Source organism: Pan troglodytes, chromosome X (genome assembly GCF_028858775.2).
Source record: "Pan troglodytes isolate AG18354 chromosome X, NHGRI_mPanTro3-v2.0_pri, whole genome shotgun sequence".
In the NCBI taxonomy this organism is placed as follows: domain Eukaryota; kingdom Metazoa; phylum Chordata; class Mammalia; order Primates; family Hominidae; genus Pan; species Pan troglodytes.
Window position 1 is genome coordinate 28181097 of NC_072421.2, and position 27706 is coordinate 28208802.

The 27706-nt window shown below is 35.0% G+C and overlaps 1 protein-coding gene across 6 annotated transcripts in view; it reads left to right on the forward strand.

The window, feature by feature from the left end:
- DCAF8L2 (DDB1 and CUL4 associated factor 8 like 2) overlaps positions 1-27706 on the forward strand; it is a 163215-nt gene that overhangs the window by 12175 nt on the left and 123334 nt on the right. For 2 of the 6 annotated variants that reach the window (XM_054676228.1, XM_054676227.1), the window contains exon 1: positions 24711-24817. The exons of the other annotated variants lie outside the window; for them this stretch is intronic. The gene's annotated coding sequence lies outside the window, so the exon portion shown is untranslated. Of the gene's footprint in view, positions 1-24710; positions 24818-27706 lie in introns of those variants that run through there. 6 annotated transcript variants of the gene reach the window in all.

The following is a 27706-nucleotide window of genomic DNA, read 5'->3' on the forward strand; positions in this document are numbered from 1 at the left end:
ATCTTATTTCTCTATGTACCTTTATTTTATCAGACCCTTATTGTCAGCAAGACAAGACATGTTTTATTGTCCTAAGAAAGTCTCAACAAATTGATCACAACTCCTAAAAAAAGAGTTGTATGAAATAATCATAATTTATGTAATAGATATACAATTTATAAATTATGTCTTTATTACTCATCTAATTTTGTCCTTTTTATGTTAGAAAAATTGCTAGTTGTGTTATGACTGAAATTCACATGATTTGTGTTACACTAAGTGATCTAAAAGATTAAAAAATATAATTGCATTCAAAGTGCAGATAACTTGAACTCTTCACTAAAAAAACATGAGTATAAGGAAATGTAAAAGTAAAAATTAAAATTATTTTCTTATGATTTGAAAAATGCTTTTCTACCAATAAATTCAGTATTGTCTATTAAAATAAAAGACAACACAATCCTTTCGTTTGCTAATGTGCAAAATAATTTAAAACAGCTATATTTTTGAAAACAATTACATTTTATAAAGTATTCTTTATAATGACAAAATTACAAGTGACAGAGACAATTACATGTCCTCTAAGAAATGTTTGTTTTGCTTTGTGATATTTGGAACTCTCTGTAGGTCCCGGGACAGCAGCCTTCCTACTGTCTTTAAGGGAAATGCAGTCTTTTTGTTTTAACTTTTTATGTTATCATCAGCATATTTGGACATTTTTATTACCGTACATGTATTATTTCATATATTTTCTATTGGAGTGATTGCTTTCTGTTTAACTGTTCTACTTTAAGCTTCTGTGCTCATTTTTGAGATCTTTATCACAATCATTTAAACCTTAGAGTACCCTTTTTACACTATATTTTTGGCCTACAAAACGGCTTAAGAATTTTAAGTGCCCGGGGACCCTATTTTAAAAGCATCATTTTAGTTATTCACTTATTCACCTTTATTCTCCACTTATTCAACCAAAGTGAATTATTCATGGCCTGCGTTATAAAGTTCAAAATATAAAATCACACTAAATACATTTGAGACTTTAATTCAAGCAAAGGGACTACGGTTGTATATCACTTAGTGGAGATTTAGCTAAGAAGTTTTCATAGAGCTAGAAGCAAAAATAATAAAACAAGAACTGATATAACAAACCTACAACATATATAAAGCATATTTCTGAAGCATGGTGTGCTGGAACAGAAGTATTTCAACTATATATCAGTCAACACTGATAGCCATAGGTGCACATTTTTATTTTGTTTCAACTGAATATGAAATGTGTGTTGTTATCAGTTGGGGACTTGGAAGGTTAGATAGCTTTAAAAGCTATAGCAATTTAAAGGCACTCTGTAACCATTTGTAATGTATTTTTATACTCATTGACATGTTGAGAGATTTATCTTGAAAATTTTTTCACACAGTAGCACTTAAAACAACTGAGTAGCTACTGGCACTCATATCTTTTCACAAGGCTATAGAATAATACTCTTCCTCAATTTTCCACTGATTGATTAAAATAATTTTAATAACTACACAATGATGTTTTATGACACTCTCTGATATCTCATATTTGACAGCAGCAGTACACTTTTACTGAATCCTTCCACCAGAGAAACAAGCAACATAACAGCCTTTTGCATTCACATACAAGCAACAGGTTTTTTTCTACCTTCAGCTTTTCACACTCTCTAATAACATCAGCTATGAAGATATGGGACTTTGGGGGCCTGATCTTTCTTAAGGTAGCTAAAGCATTACCTTATATCTTTACTTGCCATGAACAGTGAACTGTTCCTTTTTACTACATTTGGAGATGAAATTCAATGCACAATAATAAATTACATACTTTAGGGCATTAAAGTGCCAGCCAAGGAGAAGATTTTCTAGGTGTAAACTATGGTAGCAGGCCATTTCCAGATCTCATATCATATCACTCTTACCTAAGAAAGCTGTTACTGTCTCTTCAAACTCAGCCATACATTCATGAAGGATGCAGACCACACATTACATCTTCCACCTTATTATATTCACTTTCTCTAGTGACTAGTATGGAGGTATGGATGTTGCAGAAACTCTGTAAATATCTTATGAATGAATGAATGAAGAATGTTATATATATATGATATAATTTGGAAAACACAAGAAAATCACTTAACAAAAATCTTTGTCTCTAACTGGTGTGACAAAGTGTAGAATTCCATTCACCAACTTTTCCATGAATATTATGGGAAACTGTTGAAGTGCAAGTAGAGACCTCCCTTTGCTTCCCTCTACAAGTATTCATTCCAGCATATTACATGGCTGGTAAGCAGACGTAAAAATTCAAGACATGCTTCTGTAAGACAGTGGATAATGGAGGATGAAATAAGAAGCAGTCTGATGGTGAACAAATTCAGTGGAGAATGTTGAGTAGCTACAAAGGTAAAGATATATTTTTCTTAGCAACTAAATGAGTGTAAAATTTTAGGAAGAAGGAATGATGTCAAATCAGTATTTCTAGGATATTTTATTTGTGAAATATTTTTTGAAACTCCTACATAGCTTCCTTTCAGAAATTTTAGAGTAGAGATACACATTGGTTCAAGTGTCTAGAGTCAGATGGCTACGAGGTTGGACCTGTGCTATATATCTGGGATATATTTGGGAAGCTGTCATCTGGAAGTTGGATGTAATATGCAAAACCTCACTGTACATAAAGATATATAATCACCAAAATGAGCCAAGATTTCGTTAGTCACTCTTACCATCCTACTCTTTCAAAGAACTTTGAACTATTATGTTTTGAATGATACAATCAATATGCAATAATATTGTATAACTGATAGAGAAGAATGTTTGGGCTTAAATGAAAATTTTCAGCTCTAAGTATGTGAAGGCACTAAACTGAAGAAACTTTCGTGAATGTCTTTGTGAACTTGAAAATTATTTTTCTTAAGTCATATATACATATAATATTATATATTGTACTAATATTTGGGGATTTGGAGATTTGGAGTCCTGCAGACTTTGGCAACACTGAAGCACATCCCTTTTTATGGGAAGATGTGCTTCATTGAAGATAAAATATGTGGGTTAAATTCATCTTTGTGCATCTACCAAAATAGTGAAAGTGCTGCTCTCATCTATTCAGATAATAGTAAGTACTGCATTAAGATGTTTGCCACAGGCATTAGAAAAGGGTTCTAGTGAACTAGGTTTTTGCAGGTGCTTTTTACAATGAAGACTTACTGAATAATCTTGTACTTCATTTCAAAAAAGAGCGACATACCTGACTTCTTGCTGTCAGTGGAGCTAATCAGAAATGAAGAATAAAATAGTGTGTAGTGCTCTGAGAAAAACAAGTAGTGAAATAAATGCAAGAGGAGACTGAAGTACAGGGAATGAGACTTTTCTATCTTAACCCTTGAAACTGGACAGTCCCAGGGGTCTGAGGTTAGGTGCATTTTCCAATCCTTTTCCTGATTTGGTAGAATTAACACTGATGAGCACAGACTGACTTAATTTGGTACCACTTCCTTGAGGGAAAGAGTCTGTTGAATAGATGAAGCAGAGTGGGTGTGGGCTTGATATAAACAAAGTCACAAAGAGACAGTGCACTTTTTTTTTTTTTGGGAAGAGCCACGCAAGTACTGATTGTCTTAAAAACTTAATGAAGTCATGTGTATTACATGCATTACTATGGTGTGGAAGGCGGGCCTTAAGAAGTTCACAGATAAGAACTGTACATTGTTTTTAATTCCTAGATACAAATATATATATAGGAATTATATATATATATATAGGAATTATATATATATATAGGAATTATATATATATATAGGAATTATATATATATATCTAGGAATATATATATATATATATTCTTTTGAGACAGAGTCTCACTCTGTCGCCCAGGCTGGAGTACAGTGGTGCAATCTTGGCTCACTGCAATCTCCATCTCCCAGGTTGAAGCGATTCTCCTGCCACAGCCTCCCGAGTAGCTGGGATTACAGGTGCCTGCCACCACGCCCAGCTAATGTTTGTATTTTTAGTAGAGACGGTGTTTCACCATGTTGGTCAGGCTGGTCTCGAACTCCTGACCTCAGGCAATCTGCCTGCCTCGGCCTGCCTTGGCCTCCCAAAGTGCTGGGATTACAGGCGTGAGCCACCGTGCCTGGCCAATTCCTAGTAGTATATTTTTCTGAGTTCAAATGTTTGGTGTCACTTTCTTCCTTAAATTTTGGTTATTTCCTACATGAGTACATCACACTTCTAGTGACTGATTTTTTTGGTAAACTTTTCCTAGTCAATCTTTGATAGAGAAATTAAATTTAAAAATTTCCTCTGAACAGTCAAAATACAGCCCGTTTGCTTGTTTTAATGCACTTTAACTCTAGAAAACTTCTTGGGTGCTAAAAGAAGGTACCTGTATTCATATCCTACCCAAAATCCAGTTACAATAGTTTGGTTTTCTGATTCCCCAAACTATAAATATATTAGAAACATCAAATTAGAGTAAAGAAAATTTCAGCAGCAGGAATACATGTACAAAAAATGTGACAGATGACAATGTTAAATGTGGGAAGGAGGCTAGAAATATAGTAAAAACAAGATTAGGAACTTAAAAAACATAGCTATGTAAAATCAATACAACTGATAATGTTTATAAATTATAACAAAATACTATTTTGCTTACTATGCTGTTTATGAAGGTACAGAGGAAGAATTAAACATTTCAGAACACCATACAGCAGAATGGAAAATAAATAATGTGGGTTTGGTTCTTATGTCTTGGATAAAAGCAAACTTCAGTAATTCTGTTTTGTGGAGCCTGCATTACCAAATGGTACCAGAAATAATGAAATATGACTTATTTTCAGGTAGCTATTTCTTGAATCCTTTCCTGTATAGGATATCCAATTTCCTCTGAGATTTGCTCTTATATTTTCGAGAACAGAGCTTCAGTAGTCTCAGTGGTTGTCATTATTTTTCATAGAGTCTTCTAAGATGGACTGAGTCTCTTAAACAAGATCTATGACTATTTAACAGAGAATTATTTAATCTCCAACTGTGTTTCGTGGCATTTTCACTTTGAATACTAACCTACCATGACACAGATGCAAGATTCAGCACTCTTGCTGCATGCAAACCATGGTTTTTAACTCAGTGGACATTATCTTCTGCACATATTTTCACAAATAACCATGATTTTCTTTGTTACACTGAATTTAATTTTCTTCTGAAATTCTATTCCAGTACTTCTTTCACTGTATTATTTTTGGTGATTTTTCCAAGACCTATTTCTTTATTTCTTTAACTTCATTAGTTTTAGTTTCTGTTTCCCTCTTCTCTTGTTTTGTGTTAACCACCATTTAAATACTCCAGTAGCTATATCAAGATAATGGATTATGAAATTGACTACAACTTGGAAAAAAGTGTTAGAAATTGAAGAATAATTTAGCTTTCTAAATTGACTAAGAAGTTATGACATAGTTAATATGTAATAATATGACTAAGAAGTTATGACATAGTTCTTTGCTTCTAAAGGAAAAGATGACAGTGTTTATATGGTATATGTTAGAGATAATGATTTAATTTAAATCTTTGTTATGTTTCTCTGTTAGGTAAATATATAAAGTTATATTTCTCTTGTTCTATAATAACAAGAGTGCTAACATATTTTCGAAGCAATTCTAATTTACTTTTATTTAGATTTCAAGTAAAAGACTTTATTTTGGACTCAAAATTAAACAGTTTTCACTGCTGAAAATGTTTTAAAAATTGTCATTTACTTAGATATAAAAAATAACCAATTAAATAGGGAATGTTACTAAAATGTTTTATTTAAGTCCTTTACATACTGATCATGTAGACTTTGATGTCATATTGTAATAAAATAAAATAAAAGAAGTAATTTAAAATATTTATACTGGTAAATAATATAATCTGGTGAGCATCATTTTACTTTTTGCTTTAGTTAAATTTCTTTTGAATACACATGATGGAGGATAACTCCAGCTAACTTAAGCAACAATGCATATTTACAGAATGGATACTGCAGTTTCTCCTAAAATTCAAAGGGAGTCTGCACGTAAGGGAAGACCAGAACCAATAATTAGGAAAGTTATAGGCATGTAGTTGATCCTCTTCCATTCCATTTTTTTCTGCGTCTCTATCTTCTTCAGTCTTATTATCCTGAACATCTTTTTTTTTTTTCTCTGTGATGTTTTGCAAATAAGACAGAAAAAGGTTCCTTCTCTGGCTAAGATTTATAAGTCCCTCTATTCCAGCCTTTCACAGAGCCAAACTGCATGGCAATTTCACTTTCCTAGGAGAGAGAATCTGATTAATTCAGCTCAGGCCTGGTGTCCAACACTGGTCCCATCAATAGTACATAGAATGACATTGCGTACTATTACCATGGTTTCAGCCGCACACACAACTAGATAGAGGGGTTGAGGCAATACTTCATGGAGAAAAGGGACTCTCTTAAACTTAGCTGACATCCCAAAAGTCATAATTATGCCTCTATTTGGTTGTTTATCCGAAGAACAAGTGATACTGGAGACTTAACATGTATTATGCTTCTACCATGTATCACGAACTATGGGCAAAGCCTCCCATCCATTATCTTGTATCTTTTTCACAAGGGCCTTATCTCTATTTTACAGATGAAGAAACTAAAAATTAACAGAAGTTAAATATTGCACTGAAGCTGTCAGGATGGTGTGAAAAAAATGTTATGGGGTATAAATTTCTTTAATAGAGAAAAGATACAAGCTTACCAAAAGTACAGAATAGTAAACAATCCTGGGAAAAGATTTGACTTTCCAGGTCTCCCGAAGTCCCTGATGGGAGGTAAAGCTGTGGAAGACACCACTGGAATTAACATTATTATTCTCACAGCACTTACATCCTCCAGGTCCCTGATGATAATGGTCTATTCTGAAAATTCTGGCTACATTTCAACCTATTAGCTAGATATAAAACAGCTAGTATAAAACAAACCACAATAATTCCTGTGTGTCCAGGGCACGTTTAGGTGAAGCAAAAGCCAGTTTTCCAGAAGCGTCTCTTGGCAGGCCCCTCAAATTCTTTACAGGTCATCATCAGTGTTCCCATTCTCAGGTCACTGGATTCCCTGCCAAATGCCTCTTGGTTTTAGTGCTAAAGTTTATTACATATATCTGATGCTCTTATAGAAAATGTATATAGTTATTATTTTATAATAAGAAACCAAAATACTGTTTTCCAGTAGAGAATAACTGTTTCTAGCTTACACACTCACACACCCAAATCATCTTAAAATAATAGAATTCTGGCACCCCACAGCTAAACTTTAATTATGTTGTCTGATAGTACATTGCTGTATTTTGTCACCATTTCAATTCTGCCTCTATCAACATAATGCTTTATTTTCTCTATTACAAACCTCTTCGTTATTTATTGTTAAAGACTCAATAGTTGAATTTACACTCTGTTACAATAAATCACAATCACCCAGATAATGCACCATTAAAATGAAATCAGGCTTGCTATATTGTTAAGCCGTATATATTAAAGTGTTTGGGTGGATAGCATAGACCAGATATTCAACTGTTTCAAATAATGCCTACCATCAAAAACTATTCATTGAATGCCTTTAGGCTTCATGACGTTATTCCAGGTGTTCTGGAATGATCAAATAAGAGAAAAATCATACCTACAATAAGTATGTACTCTTAAGACGAAATACTTGAACAAAACACCTAAGAACCTACACCCATATGCCTAAATGTGGGATTCAAAACTACATTAATAAGTGCCCAATATCCTTTGGGTAAGTTTGGTGTCATAGCAAGTGTTATAATGGGCCTATTCTCCAGTTCAGGACTGGATGTGTGTATATGTGTGTCTGTGTGTGCGTGTGTGTGTGTGTGTGTGATGTTTTTCAAATTATATATATAATAAATACTTATTTTAACGAAGGAAACATCATGATGCTTAGAGTATTTTACAAAAGTCCACAATGTACAGTGCTGCAATTAATTCATTGGCAATGATATTTTTTATTTAATGGAATTTGTCCATATTTTGATAGTTTGAATTTAGAACATTTTTGAGGAAAGTGCTATCAGAGTAAGGAAAACCAAACAGAAGCTTCTGAAACTGTCTCCTCTCTGGCCAAGAGAGTACATCAAAAGCACTAACGCATCTGGAAAGAATGCTAGAAAGTAAGGCTACCCCTAAGGATCTAAAGCTACAAGGATTATGGTCCCCACTGTACTTCTAATTCACCAACCTGGCTGCTGCAGAAATTGGATGGATCCAAGAGAATAACTGTAGACTATGGCACACTTCAACAAGTACTAACCGTGATTGCAGGTGCTGTGCTGGACATGGTATCGTTGTTAGAGCAGATTAATACGGCCTCTAGTACATGGTGTGAGACCACTGATTTGGAAAAGGTGTTCTTTCTTTTTTAATTGGAAAAAAACATCAGTAACGATTTGAATTCATGTGGAACAGACAAATGAATTCATTAACACTTTAGCCTCAGGGCTATGTTAACTGTACTGTTCTCTATTATAATGTGTCTGAAGAGCTCTGGACTGTCTGAACATTGATTCAATGATATTGTGTTGATCAGGTGGGATGATCAAGAGGTATCTATCACAACGGAGATGATAGTACCGATAGTACAGGTACACTATGGGGATGGGATATAAATCTAAGGAATATTCACAGGACTGCCATATCTAAGTGATTTTTATGGATCTGAGCGTTAGAATATACCTTTCAAAATAAAAGAGGAATCATTACATCATGGGTCTCTTATCATGAAGAAGAAAGTTCGAAGCCTGGCAAACTTCTTCAGATTCTTTTTATATATATATATATGTACTTTAAGTTCTGGGGTACATGTTCACAACGTGCAAGTTCGTTACATATGTTTACATGTGCCATGTTGGTTTGCTGCACCCATTAACTCGTCATTTACATTAGGTATTTCTCCTCATGCTATCCTTCCCCCATCCCCCCACCCCACGACAGGCCCCGGTGTGTGATGTTCCCTGCCCTGTGTCCAAGTGTTCTCATTGTTCAATTCTCACCTGTGAGTGAGAACATGCGGCGTTTGGTTTTCTGTCCTTGCGATAGCTTGCTCAGAATGATGGTTTCCAGCTTCATCCATGTCCCTACAAAGGACATGAAGTCATCCTTTTTTATGGCTGCATAGTATTCCATGGTGTATATGTGCCACATTTTCTTAATCCAGTCTATCATTGAGGGACATTTGGGTTGGTTCCAAGTCTTTGCTATTGTGAATAGTGCCACTATAAACATATGTGTGCATGTGTCTTTATAGTAGCATGATTTATAAGCCTTTGGGTATATAGCCAGTAATGGGATCGCTGGGTCAAATGGTATTTCTAGTTCTAGATCCTTGAGGAATCGCCACACTGTCTTCCACAATGGTTGAACTAGTTTACACCCCCATCAACAGTGTAAAAGCGTTCCTATTTCTCCACATCCTCTCCAGCATCTCTTGTTTCCTGACTTTTTAATGATCACCATTCTAACTGGCGTGAGATGGTATCTCATTGTGGTTTTGATTTGCATTTCTCTCATGACCAGTGATGATGAGCATGTTTTCATGTGTCTGTTGGCTGCATAAATGTCTTCTTTTGAGATGTGTCTGTTCATATCCTTTGCCCACTTTTTGATGGGGTTATTTGATTTTTTCTTGTAAATTTGTTTAAGTTCTTTGTAGATTCTGGATATTAGCCCTTTTGTCAGATGGGTAGATTGCAAAAATGTTCTCCCGTTCTGTAGGTTGCCTGTTCACTATGACGGTAGTTTCTTTTGCTGTGCAGAAGCTCTTTAGTTTAATTAGATCCCATTTGCCTATTTTGGCTTTTGTTGCCATCGCTTTTCGTGTTTTAGTCATGAAGTCCTTGCCCATGCCTATGTCCTGAAAGGTATTGCCTAGGTTTTCTTCTAGGGTTTCTATGGTTTTAGGTCTAACATTTAAGTCTTTATTCCATCTTGAATTAATTTTTGTATAAGGTGTAAGGAAGGGATCCAGTTTCAGCTTTCTACATATGGCTAGCCAGTTTCCCCAGCAGCATTTATTAAATAGGGAATCCTTTCCCCATTTCTTGTTTTTGTCAGGTTTGTCAAAGATCAGATGGTTGTAGATGTGTGTGGTGTTATTTCTGAGGCCTCTGTTGTGTTCCATTGGTCTATATCTCTGTTTTGGTTGCCAGTACCATGCTGTTTGGGATACCGCAGTCTTGGAGTATAGTTTGAAGTCAGGTAGTGTGATGCCTCCAGCTTTGTTGTTTTTGCTGAGGATTGTCTTGGAAATACAGGCTCTTTTTTGATTCCATATGAACTTTAAAGTAGTTTTTTTCCAATTTGGTCAAGAAAGTCATTGGTAGCTTGATGAGGATGGCATTCAATCTATAAATTACTTTGGGCAGTATGGCCATTTTCACAATATTGATTCTTCCTATCCATGAGCATGAAATGTGTTTCTATTTGTTTGTGTCCTCTTTTATTTCGCTGAGCAGTGGTTTGTAGTTCTCCTTGAAGAGGTCCTTCACATCCCTTGTAAGTTGGATTCCTAGGTATTTTATTCTCTTTGTAGCAATTGTGAATGGGAGTTCACTCATGATTTGGCTCTCTGTTTGTCTGTTATTGGTGTATATGAATGCTTGTAATTTTTGCACATTGATTTTGTATCCTGAGACTTTGCTGAAGTTGCTTATCAGCTTAAGGAGATTTTGGGCTGAGATGATGGGGTTTTTCTAAATATGCAATCATGTCATCTGCAAACAGGGACAATTTGACTTCCTCTTTTCCTAATTGAATACCCTTTATTTCTTTCTGCTGCCTGATTGCCCTGGCCAGAACTTCCAACAGTATGTTGAATAGGAGTGGTGAGAGAGGGCATCCCTGTCTTGTGCCAGTTTTCAAAGGGAATGCTTCCAGCTTTTGCTCATTCAGAATGATATTGGCTGTGGGTTTGTCATAAATAGCTCTTATTATTTTGAGATATGGCCCATCAATACCTAGTTTATTGAGAGTTTTTAGCATGAAGGGCTGTTGAATTTTGTTGAAGGCCTTTTCTGCATCTATTGAGATAATCATGTGGTTTTTGTCTTTGGCTCTGTTTATGTGATGGATTACGTTTACTGATTTGCATATGTTGAACCAGCCTTGCATCCCAGGGACGAAGCCACCTTGATCTTGGTGGATAAGCTTTTTGATGTGCTGCTGGATTCGGTTTGCCAGTATTTTATTGAGGATGTTTGCATTGATGTTCATCAGGGATATTGGGCTAAAATTCTCTTTTTTTGTTGTGTCTCTGCCAGGCTTTGGTATCAGGGTGATGCTGGCCTCATTAAATGAGTTAGGGAGGATTACCTCTTTTTCTATTGTTTGGAAAAGTTTCAGAAGGAATGGTACCAGTTCCTCTTTCTACCTCTGGTTGAATTCGGCTGTGAATCCATCTGGTCCTGGACTTTTCTTGGTTGGTAGATTCTTAATTATTGCCTCAATTTCAGAGCCTGTTATTGGTCTATTCAGGGATTCAACTTCTTCCTGGTTTAGTCTTGGGAGGGTGTATGTGTCCAGGAATTTATCCATTTCTTCTAGATTTTCTAGTTTATTTGCATAGAGGTGTTTATAGTATTTTCTGATGGTAGTTTGTATTTCTGTGGTATCGGTGGTGATATCCCCTTTATCATTTTTTATTGCGTCTATTTGATTTTTCTCTCTTTTCTTCTTTATTAGTCTTGCTAGCAGTCTATCAATTTTGTTGATCTTTTCAAAATACCAGCTCCTGGATTCATTGATTTTTTGAAGGGTTTTTCGTGTGTCTATCTCCTTCAGTTCTGCTCTGATCTTAGTTATTTCTAGCCTTTTACTAGCTTTTGAATGTGTTTGCTCTTGCTTCTCTAGTTCTTTTAATTGTGATGTTAGGGTGTTGATTTTAGATCTTTCCTGCTTTCTCTTGTGGGCATTTAGTGCTATAAATTTCCCTCTACACACTGCTTTAAATGTGTCCCAGAGATTCTGGTATGTTGTGTCTTTGTTCTCATTGGTTTCAGAGAACATCTTTATTTCTGCCTTCATTTCGTTATGTACCCATTAGTCATTCAGGAGCAGGTTGTTCAGTTTCCATGTAGTTGAGCGGTTTTGAGTGAGTTTCTTAATCCTGAGTTCTAGTTTGATTGCACTGTGGTCTGAGAGACAGTTTGTTGTGATTTCCATTCTTTTACATTTGCTAAGGAGTGCTTTACTTCCAACTATGTGGTCAATTTTGGAATAAGTTCAGATTCTATAGGAAACGTTCCATACCCCGAGACACTGCTTTAGCCCATATACACAATGATACAAAAGGCTGCTAGCTTTGAGTTAGTCCCAGAGCAAAGAAGTGTTCTGTAGCAAGTCTAAGTTATAATGTAAGCATCTCTGCATTTTTGGGTCATGTTGTTTGCTAGATCCAATGATGCTAGAGGTTTCAGTGGTGGGGAAAGATGTGTGAGAGAAAAGGAAGACATGCCCCTTGCCCAAAGGGAATTGAAGTGCTGTTACTCTAAAAAGGAATAAATGAATGCTGGACATGAGAGGCCAGATATCCAACTCATCCCTATTGTAGTCATTGCAGTTTTTTTTAAAAAGACTTCTGATTCTTGTTTGCCTTAGAATTAAAAAGTCAGACTTCTTTTGAATGAACACGTTTAAAGTTTAGAACACATTTGAACATAATGAATCAATATAATTTTATAAACATTTATAATTATAATCAATAAATTTTAAAACATGAAATACTAAAGAAGAAATGACTATATTCTTGAATACCTTCATATTTTTGCTGTGTCAGAAGCCATAAATATTTTTGAATTTTTTTGCATTATGATTAAATGCACAAAAAATAATAGTAGATTCTATCTGTCTGTCTGTCTATCTATCTATCTATCTATCTATCTATCATCTATCTATATTTTCTGACTTGAAAAAGTGACCTGGAAATAGATTCACTGTTCACCAAGACTTTGCAATTCAAGAAGTCTGCATTATATGCTAACTCTTCAGCATAATTCTAATAAAAATACAACTTTGTTCATTATCAATTTTAAGCTTTTTCTAATTAACTCTGAACAGAATCAGTGAAACATAGATCAGAGGAGAATATTAAAATACTAAGTTCCTAATAACTTAAATCGGCAATATTCAAAGATCTACAATGTCATTAAAACCTCTTAAAGTTTATGAACTTCAGAAATAAATAATAAAATAAATGGCACTAGAAACCTTTCTTTTTCCTTCATATTTCACATGTATGGCAGTGTTTTTTAATATTTTTATTTAAAAAATAGAGAAGATAATAAGATAGATAGATGGAAGATATATTAGATTTATGGAGTAAAGAATAGCAATATAACTAAGACATTTAAATTTTTTTCAGCTAGAATATTTTGTGAAACTAAACCAAATACCTTGTCAATACTCTTTTTTCCCCTCTTAGGGACATAAATGGTTGAATCCTTGCTTTATGTCATATTCTTCAAATAAAAAAATAGATATGAAATTTCTAGATTATTTTGTGGCTGAAGATACTATTGCTGTTATTTCTAGTATCATTGTATTATGGTATTCTCTCAGTTTGTTTTTTTATGCTCTCCTCAGGTGTTGTGATACAGTGCTCTTTTTGGCCTTTCCAATAGTGAATAATCCTCTCTTAGAAAGTACATTAAGTTTTTTGACTTCCAAAATATCGACCATCAGTCATAATATTATTATAATAAAAAAACAATTACCTAAAAATTGGAAATATAAGTCTCATACTCTCTATGAGAATTGGAATAATTAATTCTGATAGCAAAAATGCTAGTAGCAGATTTTAAAAAATTATTACTCCAGTTATATTCAAAAAATAGCAATTCAATTGAAATTAATTTAAGCTGATAGGGGAATTTATTTACATATACAAAAGAATGTGGACTTGGGTTCAGTCGTAACTAAACATAAAGCTTAAACAATGTCATTAGTTTTTCTTTCTCCCTCCAACTCTTGCCACTACTTATCATATTACGTTGATTCTCTCTCAAGGCGGAAGGAATTGCTGCCCTAGACCCATAGTCTACAGATTAACATCCCCATCAGAGAGAGGCTCTTTGTCCATGATATCTCTGGGGGTAATTGTCCTAGGGAAAACGGATTGAACACAGGATCTTGCAGCAATCACTGGCTCAATTCTTGTTGCCCAGAAAGTAGAGGAAGAAAATATTGGGGGCAAGATTCGCCGTATCAAAACCATACAAAATGGATTTTCCCAAGAGGGAAAATACATTCTCTTTGTGGAAAAAGTTATACATTGCATTTTGAATACACCATTCTATTTGTAAGCCATGGAACTACCCTACTGAGGTTTCAAGCTAGACTGATTAAATACATAAAAAGCAACAAATCTGGAGGGTTCTTGGGTTAATATCACTCCCTCCTTTAATAGATTAGAAGAATGGTCCAAGTAGTCTGAGTTAACTCATCAAAATAACAAGCTGCTACCAGTTATGGGGCTTCATGAACTCCTCATTTCTAAGAAGCCCATTTCCCTGACGAAGGAGTTCCTCTGTTACTTAGTTACATAGATTTGCCCTGACCTTCATTATAAATATATAGATATTTAGAGGTTTGGGAGGAAGATTCCTCCTATCTAGTACATTGTGTTGTGTGCAGAGCTGTGCTCAGCTTTCACTGTGGGATAGGTAGAGCTGAGGGAAATGTATGTGCTCTATCACTTCTATGCTTGTAAGTTTTCTCCCAATAGATCCTGTTTTAAATCTATACCACTTGGTGTTCTGCCTAACATGTCTTAAACATTATCCTTCATGGAGTCTTAAAAGCTATGAAGTGAATCATAAGATTCAAGGATTTTTACATAGTAATCAACCTGGTTCCCTAATTTGCTTATTTAGGATCACAACATATTTAAGAAAATGAAAACATGTTGAAAAAGAATCTTCCATTATCTTACCTCTTTAATTATTATTATCCCTTTTTATAAGTTTCTGTTTTTTATTACAAATGATCCACTGATATTTACATATTCCCAAAATATCCAGTTGTCAGCTACCTAGTGATTAGTCAGTGCATCTGTTAACTGCTCACTTATTAGATATTTTTTATTTAGGGAATTTTTAAAAAATCACTGCCTTTTATGATTTAGACAATAAATAAAATGATTGCCACCCTTTATGGGACAGAGGAACTAAATAATTATGTCTAGAGATGTTTATTGAAAGTATAATGTTACTTCAATAATGTGGAATATAAATGGGCACTATTTCAAAAGTAAAACAATTTTTAGTGTGCAACTTCTGTTATTATGGTTCTAACATATGGAAGCATTCTATGTTATCATATCATATGGCTTTGAAACTTCTTAGAGGATGCTTAGGTATATTTTTTTATTCCATGACTGGTTGTAGAGAGTTATAAAGCTGCTAGAAAAACACAGGAGCTTAGAGAAAACTCAATAAAATATGCAAAATGAATTTGCAAAATAAAATTACAGAATTAACTTCAAAATGACATACATATAGAAAACATTTGAACAATATACCGTAGGATGAAAAACATTCATTTCCCATTTGTCACAGTGGAATCATAATCTAGATTTTTAAGAGAATGCACAAGAAAGCAGGCAGTTAGAAATAATTAGACAACATAACACAGGAAGAAATGCTGCATGTGGGTAACACACGGGTAAAAAGATAGTCTATTACAGTGGAAAAGAAAAAAATGGGGATTGGACTCAGCTTACTAGCTTGGGATTATAAATAGATTACTTATCCTCTTCAAAACACAATTTTCTTTTTGGCAAAATGAAAATGAGAAAACGTTCACAGACTTTTTAGGTGCATTAGACACAAGTAGCTATGGCACCTTTGTTCAGATTAGACATAGACGCTTCTCCAGGTATGCACATCCCCATTGTCATTCATCTTGGAGTGCAGATGGAGCCTTTGTACTAATTACAAAAGATGTTCCTTACTCCAGGCAGATGTAGCTCTGCCCCGTGAAGCAAATGACATTTAGAAGAGCTTGAAATTGATTTCAACCCCCATGCGCCCTCTTGGCTGGTTGTGTATGTGAAGTGATCAACTTGAATACGTGTTCAAAACTCAGTCCTCCTATTTATTGTAAGTTCTGTTAATACTAGTGGAAAAGTGAGAGGCAAATTAATAATGATTGGATTTTAAGCTTTATTGATCATAGACCAAAAGTAGTAAAGCTTTGGGAAAAGGCTTAGTTTTTTTTTAAATAACAAAGACTATGCAAAATGTATGGCCTTTATGTTTCAATTTTTTTATAATTAAGCCCATCTCTTCTGGATTAAGATATAGCTTCAGGATATTATCTATATCTAATCTATCTATCTATCTATCTATCTATCTATCTATCTTATATCTATCTATCTATTTACTTACCTACCTATCCATCTACCTATATTCCACAAAAATTTTATTTGGAAAACTAGCTCTATGAGATATGAAACAATTTTAGGTAAGTGGTTTTGGTAGTAAGTCAAGAAAGTGTGACAATGTTTTGATGAATATAGCATAAGATTTATTTATTCCAGGTTATCCTAGAGATTTTAATACAATAGCTACTGTAAATCTCCAAACAGGGATAAGCCTTTCAGCTTTTCCACAAAATAATTTACCAATAGAAACCGTTTCTCTATAAGTGAGGCCTCATCCAGAAAAGCACACAAATAGATCAGACAAATAATAGATAGATAGATAGGAGAGAGAGAAAGAGAGAGAGAGAGAGAGACAGACAGACAGAGACAGAGAGATTTGTTACAGGGATCTGGGTTTCCCAATTGTGGGAACTGGGTAAACAGTCTTTTAAAGGTTCTCCCTCCACATCTGATGCTGGAGCATAAGCAGACCTGACACTCGAGCACAAGTTGGCACAGAAGTCAGGAAAAGTAAAGGGAAATTCAAAGAAGCTAGTGTAATTCAGGTCTAGACGCTGCTTCATGCTAATGAGATCTGTCAGCTGATCACTACATGTTCTCTACAAAATGGCAGCTGCTTCCTTTCCACCTTCCAATAAAAATGTTTGAGGAAATAATTCACTAGTAGCCTATTCAAATTCCTGAAAAACCAACTATCTTAACTATGACTCAAAGTCCAGGTGCAATAAAAGAAAGGATAACTTCTACTGCTTAAAATTTTAAAAACTGCATGATAAAAAAAGAAAAAGAAATATAGGTAAAGTAAAAAAAAGACTAAAGTATTTGCAATACATGCTACAAATAAAGGATTAATATCTTAATAAATAAAACATGAAGTTTAACAACCTAAATAAATAAACTTATGGAAAAATTGGCAAAAAGACATGAAAAATTTCGAATTTTAAAACAATTTTAAAGAGTTACAAAAATTATTAAACTTATTAAAAGATGCTAAATTTCACTTATAATGAGGAGAATGTAAATTCAAGCTAATTGACAAAATTTCTCATATATACATTGACAAAAATTTGAGAGCTCAATATCACCCTCTGTTGGCAAGACTGTAGAGAACAGACACTCTCATATCTTGCTAATGGGACTACAGAATAGTACAATAGTGTAATTATGCTGAAAAATTTGACAAAATCTAAAAAATGCCTTTGAACTTTGATTCGGTAGTACCACTTTCAAAAATATAGCCAGAGGATACACTCCAAAAATATAATATCAAAAGGACAGGTAACAAAAGAATAAATAGACAAATTAAACTTTGTGGAAATTTAAAAATTTAGTATATCAACAAACAACATCAACAGAGTAAAAAGGCACCCCAAAGAATGGGAGAAAATATTTTCAAACCATATATCTGATGAAAGATAATGTGAAGAAAATGTGCAAAGGGATGAACAAATATTTCTCCAAAGAAAATATACAAATGGCCGGAAGCATACAAAACAATGCTCAACATCACAAATCATTAGGAAAATGCAAATTAAAACTACAATGACGTAATACTTCATACTCATCAGGGTAGCTACTATAAAACAACAACAAGAAGAAATATCAAGTATTGGCAAGGCTGTGGAGAAATTGTAACACTTGTACATTTTTGGTGATAATGTAAAATGGTATAATTGCTGTGGTAAACTGGTGTTCCTTCAAAAGTCAAAAATAAAATTGCTGTATGGTCCAGCAATTCCATTTCTAGATATATACCCCAAATAATTAAAAACAGGGCTTCAAAGAGCTATTTATGTACTCATGCTCATAGCAGCATTAACAGCAGCTAAAATATGGAAGCATATAAAGTGTCTGTGGATGAATGAATAGATAAGCAATATGTGATATATACATACAATAGTATATTCAACCTTACAACGGAAGGAAATTTTGTCGTATGCTACAACATGGATGAATCTTGAAGACATAATACTAAGTGGAAGAAACCAGTCACAAAAATACTTATACTGTACTATTCTACTTATATGAGATATTTAAAGTAATCACAGTCATAGAGACAAAAAGTAGAATGGTGGTTGCCAGAGGCTGGGGAGAGGGGAGAATGGGGAGATATTTTTTAATGTGTGGAGAGTAGAATGCTATAGAGTTTCAGTTTTACAAGATGAAAAGAGTTGTGGAGATCGATGGTGATGATGGTTGCACAATGTTATTAAGGTATTTAAGATTACTTAGCTCTGCGCTTAAAATGGTTACTTTGTCTATACCAATAAATTGGAGAAGGAAAATAATTTTTTGTTAAGATAGCAAATTTTATATTATGTGTATTTTAACATAACAAAAATAGGAAAAAAATAATAAGCAAGCAAAATCCTGATAACCTAATAGAAAACAGGAAAAAAATTGGACCAACACTTTAAACTCCTCCTGCCCGCCCACCACAGTAAAGGAAAAAAGTGGCCTATAGCCATATATAAAATATGCTCAAATCATTAGTAATCAACAAAATGCAGATTAAAATTATAGTAAGATGTCACTAAAATTTAAGAAACGCACACGTACACCCATACAGCATGTATAAGATACCAGGTGTAGGCTAGGATGTGTGCAATAGGAGTTCTATTAAGATGCTGGGGCAGGCACTGTGGCTCACATCTGTAATCCCAACACTTTGGGAGGCTGAGGCAGGAGGATAGCTTCCATCCAGAAGTTCGAGACAAGCCTGGGCAACATAGTGAGATCCTGTTTCTACAAAAAATAAACAAAATTAGCCAGATGCGGTGTCAGATGCCTGTAGTCCCAGCTACTCAGGAGGCTGAGGTGGGAGGATCGCTGAGACTGAGAGGTCAAGGCTGCAGTGAGCTGAGGTTGCACCATGCAATCCAGCCTGGGTGATAGAGTAAGACCTTATCTCAACAACAACAACAACAACAACAACAACAAAAAGATGTTAGTAAGAATATATGTTTAAAGTATTTTGAAATAAAATTTGGTATTATCTACCAAATTTGAAGACGTACATCACCTGTTACTCAGAAATTCTACTTTTACATCTCTATTCAACAGAGTGTAGGCATTTGTGCACCAAGCAGTATGTATAAGAACATCATTTGGGAGGCCGAGACGGGCGGATCACGAGGTCAGGAGATCGAGACCATCCTGGCTAACACGGTGAAACCCCGTCTCTGCTAAAAATACAAAAAAATTAGCCGGGCGTAGTGGCGGGCACCTGTATTCCTAGCTACTCGGGAGGCTGAGGCAGGAGAATGGCGTGAACCCAGGAGGCGGAGCTTGCAGTGAGCCGAGATCGCGCCACTGCACTCCAGCCTGGGCGACTGAGCGAGACTCCATCTACAAAAAAAAAGATAAAAAATAAAAATATATAAAAAGAACATCATTAGCATCATTACATGTAATATCTCAAATTGGCAATAATCTCAAACTCATTTAAAAGTAAAATTGATAAATAAATTGTAGAAAGTCAAACAATGAAATGCTAGGAAACATTAACATAAGTGAATTAGTGCTACGTTCATATTTCCCACTAACATAATGCTGACTAGAGCAACCTAGATACTTCTAGATTATTCCATTCAGGTAACATTTAAAAATCAGGTACACTTAAATAACGTTTAATGATATGTACTGAGGAAATAAAATCACAAAGAAAAGAAGGAAATAACTACCATACAATTCTGGTTATCTTTGGCAGAGAGAAATAGTGATTTTGACAGGGCGTATGGGAGTTATTTGGGTTGATGACTTTATTTCTTAAGCTTGAGGGTCATCAAGCAGAAGTTCACTGTATGAGAAAGGGCTGTACTGTATATTTCTACTTTGTGCATTTCCCCCATGTATATTGTAGTCCACCATAAAATTTAATTAAAATGCAAAGTAGTTGGTTAAAACATAATTCTGTAATACTTGGAATTGCTCTAATTATAAGGAAACACTTTTGCTTAGAACAAGGAAGTTATAAATGTATTTGCTGGTGACAAGAGATAGACTTCAATGACTGGTGGCTGTAAACTGAGCTCACTGCTGGAAACTTTTTGATCATAATATAGTCTACATTTCACACCACTTACTTTTGGGCTACCAGAAAGGGCTGGTTTGGTCACAGTAAGAAGAGAGAGTTTAATAGAACTGAGGATAGATTTCTCTCACTGCCCTTCAGGGGAAAAAAAACTTAAAAATCCTAGAATATATAGTTTATTGTAAAAGATTGCTTGTTGTTAGGAAACATGATCCATACTGGAGAGGAAATATGAATGCAGAGAAGATGGAAAAGGCTGTATTAATTTACTGTAAACCTAAAAAGTCATACTGGAAATACTGCATAAATGGAAAAAAAACTGGAATGCTTTTAGTAAATATACCTGTTTTATTTTTAATATAAATTACAAATCAAAGTCCTAAAAGAGAAGTTTTTGAGGGTTTTTCAATGAAAAACATTTATAACAGCAAGGTTTTAAATATAAATGAAAAGGGTAAAAAAAATTTGGGAAAGTTTTGTGTTACAACTTTCTACTTATTGCCTACAAAAAAAATCAATACTGGCAAAGAAAACCAAATAAATTTATATTTAAAAGAAAAAAGATTGCATAGCAGCCCGAGTATGATTTATTTCATGATTAATTAGACACCATTTTTTAAAACAGCAAGATACACCTCACACAACCTCCAAGAAAATAGCAATGCAGAGTTAAACAAGTGTGAATGGAAAGAATTAGATTTCCTTTCACACCAATTTTGTTTGAGGTCTGCCAATTAGATAAAGGTCCAAGTACTAAAGCTACAATATTGAAATTGCTTCCTAAAATGAAGGAAGAAAATACTTTCACAAACTTCTTAATGTTCATCAAGTACCTCCTACTAGGTAGTTTCTATGTGCATTTACTTATGTTATCTCATTTAATATGCATGATCAACCAATGGAATTGGAATTATTTTCTAAGATTTACAGGTGAAGATATTGAAGCTCAGAGTACATGTATTTTCTCTAGTTACATACTAAGGAATTAGAATTGTCAGAGTTTAGACATAGTTCTTCTGACTCTAAGACCAATTATTATTGTGCCTACCTGCAACTTTTAGATACCATACTAATATCAGGGATTATCAGTCACAGTAGAGTCAGGAAAAGATAACTCATGTCAAGTACTTCAACAAAGGGAGTTTCATATGGGAAGGTAGTACCAAATTGTTAGAAGACCTCACAGAATAACAGGGTGAGGGGAGATAGCCCAGAGGTTATCAAATGCAAGAAGTTGCTTCCATTACTAGGGCTGGAGAGTCAATAGAAGGAACATTCCATGCTCATGGATAGGAAGGATGAATGTCTTAAAATGGCCATACCGCCCAAAGCAATTTACCAAGTAAATGCTATTGCTATCACTACTAAGAACATTCCTCTCAGAATTAGAAAAAAAAATATTCTAAAACTCATATGGAATCAAAAAAGAGCCTTAATAGCAGTCCTAAGAAAAATGAAGAAAACCAGAGGCATCACATTACCCAACTTCAAACTATACTACAAGGCTGCAATAACCAAAACAGCATGTTACTGGTACAAAAACAGACACACAGACCAGTAGAATAGAATAGAGAACCCAGAAATAAATCTGGACACCTACAACCATCTGATCTTTGACAAACTTGACAAAAACAAGCAATGGGGAAAGAGTTCCCTACTCAGTAAATGGTGTTGGGATAACTGGCTAGTTATATGCAGAAAATTGAAATTGATCCCTTCCTTGCACCACATACAAAAAACTCAAGATGGATTAAAGGCTTAAATGTAAAACCTAAAATTAAAAAACCCTGGAATATAACCTAGGAAATACCATTCTGGATATAGGCCCTGGCAAAGATTTCTGATAAAGATGCCAAAAGCAATTGTGACAAAAAGAAAAATTGGCAAATGGAATCTAATTAAACTAAAGGGCTTCTGCACAGTAAAAGAAACTATCAACAGAGCAGACAACCTACAGAATGAGAGAAAAAATTTGCAAACTATGCGTCAAACAAAGGTCTAATATCCAGAATCTCTAAAGAATTTAAACAAACTAACAAGCAAAAAACAGAAAACCCCATTAAAAAGTGGGCAAATGACATGAACAGATACTTTTCAAAAGAAGGCATTCAGGTGGCCAACAAGCATATGAAAAAGTGCTCAACATCATTAATCATTAGAGAAATGCAAATCAAAACCACAATGAGATACCATCTTACACCAGTCAGAATGGCTATTACTAAAAAGTCAAAAAATAACAGATGCTGGTGAGGTTATAGAGAAAATGGAACACTTATTCCATTATTCACACCACTGCTGGTGGGAATGTAAATAAATTCAGCCGCTGTGGAAAGCAGTTTGGGAATTTATCAAAGAACTTAAAACAGAACTACCATTTGACCCAGCTATCTGATTATTGAGTATGTACCCAAAGGAATATAAATTGTTCTATCATAAAGACACACACACATGTTAGTTCATTGCAGCACTGTTTACAATAGCAAAAACACAGAATCAACCTAAATGCCCATTAACAGTAGACTGGATAAAGAAAATGTGGTACGTATACACTATGGAATACTATGCAGCCATAAAAAGAATGAGATCATGTTTTTTGCAGCAACGTGGGTGCAGCTGGAGGCTATTATCCTAAGTAAACCAACCCAGGAACAGAAAACCAAATACCACATGTTCGTACTTTCAAGTGGGAGCCAAGCACTGAGTACACATGAACACAAAAAAAGGAACAATAGACATCTGAGCCTATTTGTGAGTGGAGGGTGGGAGGAGGGTGAGAACCAAAAAACTGCCTATCAGGTGCTATGCTTATTACCAGGGTGGCAAAATAATCTGTATGCCAAACACCTGTGATACACAATTCGCCTATGTAACAATCGTGCGCATATACCCCTGAACCTAAAATAAAAGTTAAAAAAAATAACTTGAAAAATAAATAAGTAAATAAATAAAAGAGAAGTAGCTGATGTTACCAGAGCCCAAGATCTGAGTTCCCTTCACAGGAGCTGAAAACTTAAAAGAAGGGCTTTTTGAGGGAGCAGCAGGAGTAGCTACCAAGGGGAATTTGGAGACATGAAGAAGTGCTCATCTGACGGGAGCTAGAATCATAGAAGGAGCTGCAAGACGGGAGCTGGGACCTCAGAGGAAGGCGCTGCCTTGTGGGCTCTGCAACCACAGAATTGCTATACACACTGACAGAGATACCTCCAGAAGCCAAGAAGAAGGCTTACCCTGGCTTCTCACCTCCAATCTCTAGCTAGTGCTTCCCTGTTAGGTGAGCCCAAAAGAAGCAATTTGAGAGGAATCTGGGAATGTAGTTTGCAGGAGTCATCCTTCTGTGATCTGTAGTTTAGGGCATAGCACGTGAAAGGAAGAGGAGGTGGATCTCAGAGTAAAGAGGAAAATGATCAAACCACAAAGCTAGTTTTCTAGGCCACATCAAATTATCCCAGCCCCAAAAGATGATGGTGAGTAAAAATTACCTAAAGTATCTAAACAGACTCATGTTAAAATAATTAATTTGATATGTAATATTTTTATTTGTTTCTTATGAAGATAAGTCACCATGTAACATGAATAAATACATACTTGTTTCAGTTATCAAGAAGTCTAAGTAACACTGCACACAAAGGATGAGAAAGCAAGCTGAAATATAGGAGGCAAAGAAAGATTCCTGCTATTATATAGGATTGATTTAAAGGCAAAAAGTAGATAAATGTGAATAAGGGTCTAAAATTAAGTCTATATCTTAGTCTTGGCCATTAAAGCTTATAAGGGACATAAATTTGAATGTTAATTCCAATTGTTAGTTTTGCTAATGTCTGATTAGAGCTTTCAGAAATCAATTCTTTTGTTATATGAAGTAGCAGCTTATAATTAGGGGAGGGGGAATTCACATTTGAAACAAAAGAATTGATTTCTAATTCTAGGTGGTGGAAAAAAATAGCACCAAGAAATGTTAAGACCACAAAAAAAAAAAAAAAAAAAAGCTGTGAAAGACAAATGCAAAAGAAATGGGAAAAATGCAGGCTGGTATTTCATTAGAATACATAAGTAGTACGAAGCTTGTGTTTTCTCTCTTATTATTTTTCTATAATTATCCAAGCCTATAAAATCTAGAAAGAGGAATATTAGGCACATCCAGCAAATGTTTAATATATTATGTTCATTAAAAGTACCTAGCCAGTGCTATCCAATAGAATTTTCTGGCATGGTGAAATATTCCTTTTTTTTTTCTTCTTAAAACAGCTTTACTGAAGTATAATTGATATGCAAATGATGGCACATATATAATGTGTAAAATTTGATGAGTTTGGACATATGCAAACACCCATGATCCCATCACCACACTCAAGGTAATAGACATATTCAACACCTCCCAAAGTTTTGTTGCATCCCTTTGTGTGTGTTTCATTGGTTGATTGTTGTTTTTGTTGTGTGTGTGTGTGTGTGTGTATGCATGTGTGTGTGTTAAGAATACATAACATGGGCCGGGCACAGTGTCTCATGCCTGTAATCCCAGCACTTTGGGAAGCTGAGCCAGGCGGATCACGAGGTCAGGAGATTGAGACCCTCCTGGACAACATGGCGAAACCCTGTCTCTACCAAAAATACAAAAATTAGCTGGGCGTGGTGGTGCGTGCCTGTAATCTCAGCTACTCGGGAGGCTGAGGCAGGAGAATCACCTGAACCAGGGAATTGGAGGTTTCAGTGAGCTGAGATCGTGCCACTGCACTCTAGTCTGGTGACAGAGCAAGACTCCATCTAAAACTAGTCTGGTGACAGAGCAAGACTCCATCTAAAACTAGTCTGGTGACAGAGCAAGACTCCATCTAAAAAAAAAAAAAAAAACAAACAATCAATACATAACATCATGAGATCTACTCTCTTCAATTTTGAAGTATAAAATACCATATTGTTAACTATAGGCACCATGTTGTACAGCAGATCTCTAGAACTTATTCATCTAGCATAACGTACTTTATACCCATTGAACAACTCTCAATTTCCCCCACTTTCCAACCCTGCCAATCACTTTGTATACTTTTCCTTCCATGAATTTGACTATTATAGATACCTCATATAAGTGAAATCATGCAGTATTTGTCCTATGGCTGGCTTACTTCACTTAGCATATTGTCCTTTCAGTTCCTACATGATCTAGCAAATGAAAGGATTTTCTTTTTTTTAAAGCTGAATAGTATTCCACTAGATATGTAAACCACATTATCTTTATCCATTCATGAGTTGATGCCCACTTGGGTTTTTTCCATATATGGGCTATTTGAAATAATGCTGCAATGAACGTGGGAATGCAGTTATCTCTTAGAGATACTGATTTTATTTCCTTTGTGTATATACACATAAGTGAGATTGCTGGATCATGTGATAGTTCTATTTTTTAATTTTGAGGAACCTCCATACTTTCCTCCATTATGACTGTACCAATATACACTCCCACCAACAGTGTATAATGGTTCTGTTTTCTCCTCACCCTTGCCAACACTTGTTGGCTCTTGTCTTTTTTTTTTTTTTTGAGACAGAGTCTCGCCCTGTCGCCCAGGCTGGAGTGCAGTGGCGCGATCTCGGCTCACTGCAAGCTCCGCCTCCTGGGTTCACGCCATTCTCCTGCCTCAGCCTCCAGAGTAGCTGGGACTACAGGCGCCCGCCACCACGCCCCAGCTAATTTTTTGTATTTTTAGTAGAGACGGGGTTTCACCATGTTAGCCAGGATGGTCTCGATCTCCTGACCTCTTGATCTACCCGCCTCAGCCTCCCAAAGTGCTGGGATTACAGGTGTGAGTCTTTTTGATAGTAGCTATCCTATTATGTGTGAAGTGATAGATCTCATTGTAGCTTTGATTTGCATTTCCCTAATGATTAATGATGTTGATTACCTTCTCATATGCCTGTTGGCCATCTGTATGTCTTTTTTGGAGAAATATATTTTCAAGACTTTAGCCCATTTTTTAAACTGGGTTGTTTGTTGTTGTTGCAGTTGAATTGTATGAGTTTCTTATATATTTTGGATATTAATCCCTTGTCAGATATACAGTTGACAGATTTTTTCCCATTCTGTAGACTTTTCATTCTGTTGATTGTTTCTGTGCAGAAGCTTTTTAGATTGATGTGGGCCCACTTGTCTATTTTTCCTTTTGTTGCCTGTGCTTTTGGTGTCATAGCCAATAACTTACTGCCATGACAAATGTATAGCAACTCTTCTCCTGTTTTCTTCTAGGAGTTTTGCATTTTCAGCCCTTACATTTCAGTATTTCTTTTTAAGCTGATTTTAGTGTATGGTTTAAAGTAGAGGTTAAATTTCTTTCTCTCTGTCTTTTTCTTTCTCTCTCTCTTTCCCTTTCTTTCTTTCTCTCTCTTTTTTCTTTCTTTCTCTCTTTCTCCCTTCCTTCCTTTTCTCTCTCTCTCTCTTTCTTTTCTTTTCTTTTTCACATCAATATCCAGTTTCCACAACACCATTTGTTGAAAAGACTATCCTTTCCCCATTGTGCATTATTGGCACCCTTGTCAAAGATCATTTGACTATATGCATTGGATTATTTCTGGGCTTTTTATTCTGTTCCACTGGTCTGTATGTCTGTTTTTATGACAGTACAAAACTGTTTTGATTACTCTAGCTTTATAATATATTTTGAAATCAGGACGTATTATGCTTCCTGCTTTGTTCTTTCTCAAGATTATTTTAGCTATTCTGTGTCTTTTATCACTCCATATGAATTTTAGGATTGTTTTCCTATGTCTGTAAAAAAATGCCATTGGAATTTTGACAGGGATAGCACTGACTCTGTAGGCCACTGGGTAGTATGGACATTTTAACATCAATTATTCCAATCTATTAAAATAAGATATATTCCCATTTACTTGTTTCCTGTAAATTTTTTTAATCAATCTTTTGTAGTTTTCAGTGCAAAAGTCTTTCACCTCCTCGGTTAAGTTTACTCCTAAGTATTTTATTTTCTTTTATGCTATTGTAAAAGGGACTGTTTTCTTAATATCCTTTTTGGACAGTTCATTGTTAGTGTGTAAAAAGCTGATTTTTCTCTGTTGATTTTGTAGTCTGCAAATTTACTGAATTTAAAAACTAGTTCTAATATTCTTCTGTGGAGTCTAGGTTTTCTGTATATAGGATCATAACATCTGAAAAGAGAAATAATTTTACTTCTTTATTATTAGGATTATGGGTAAATTTCTATATACATACAACCTGCCATGACTGAATTATGAAG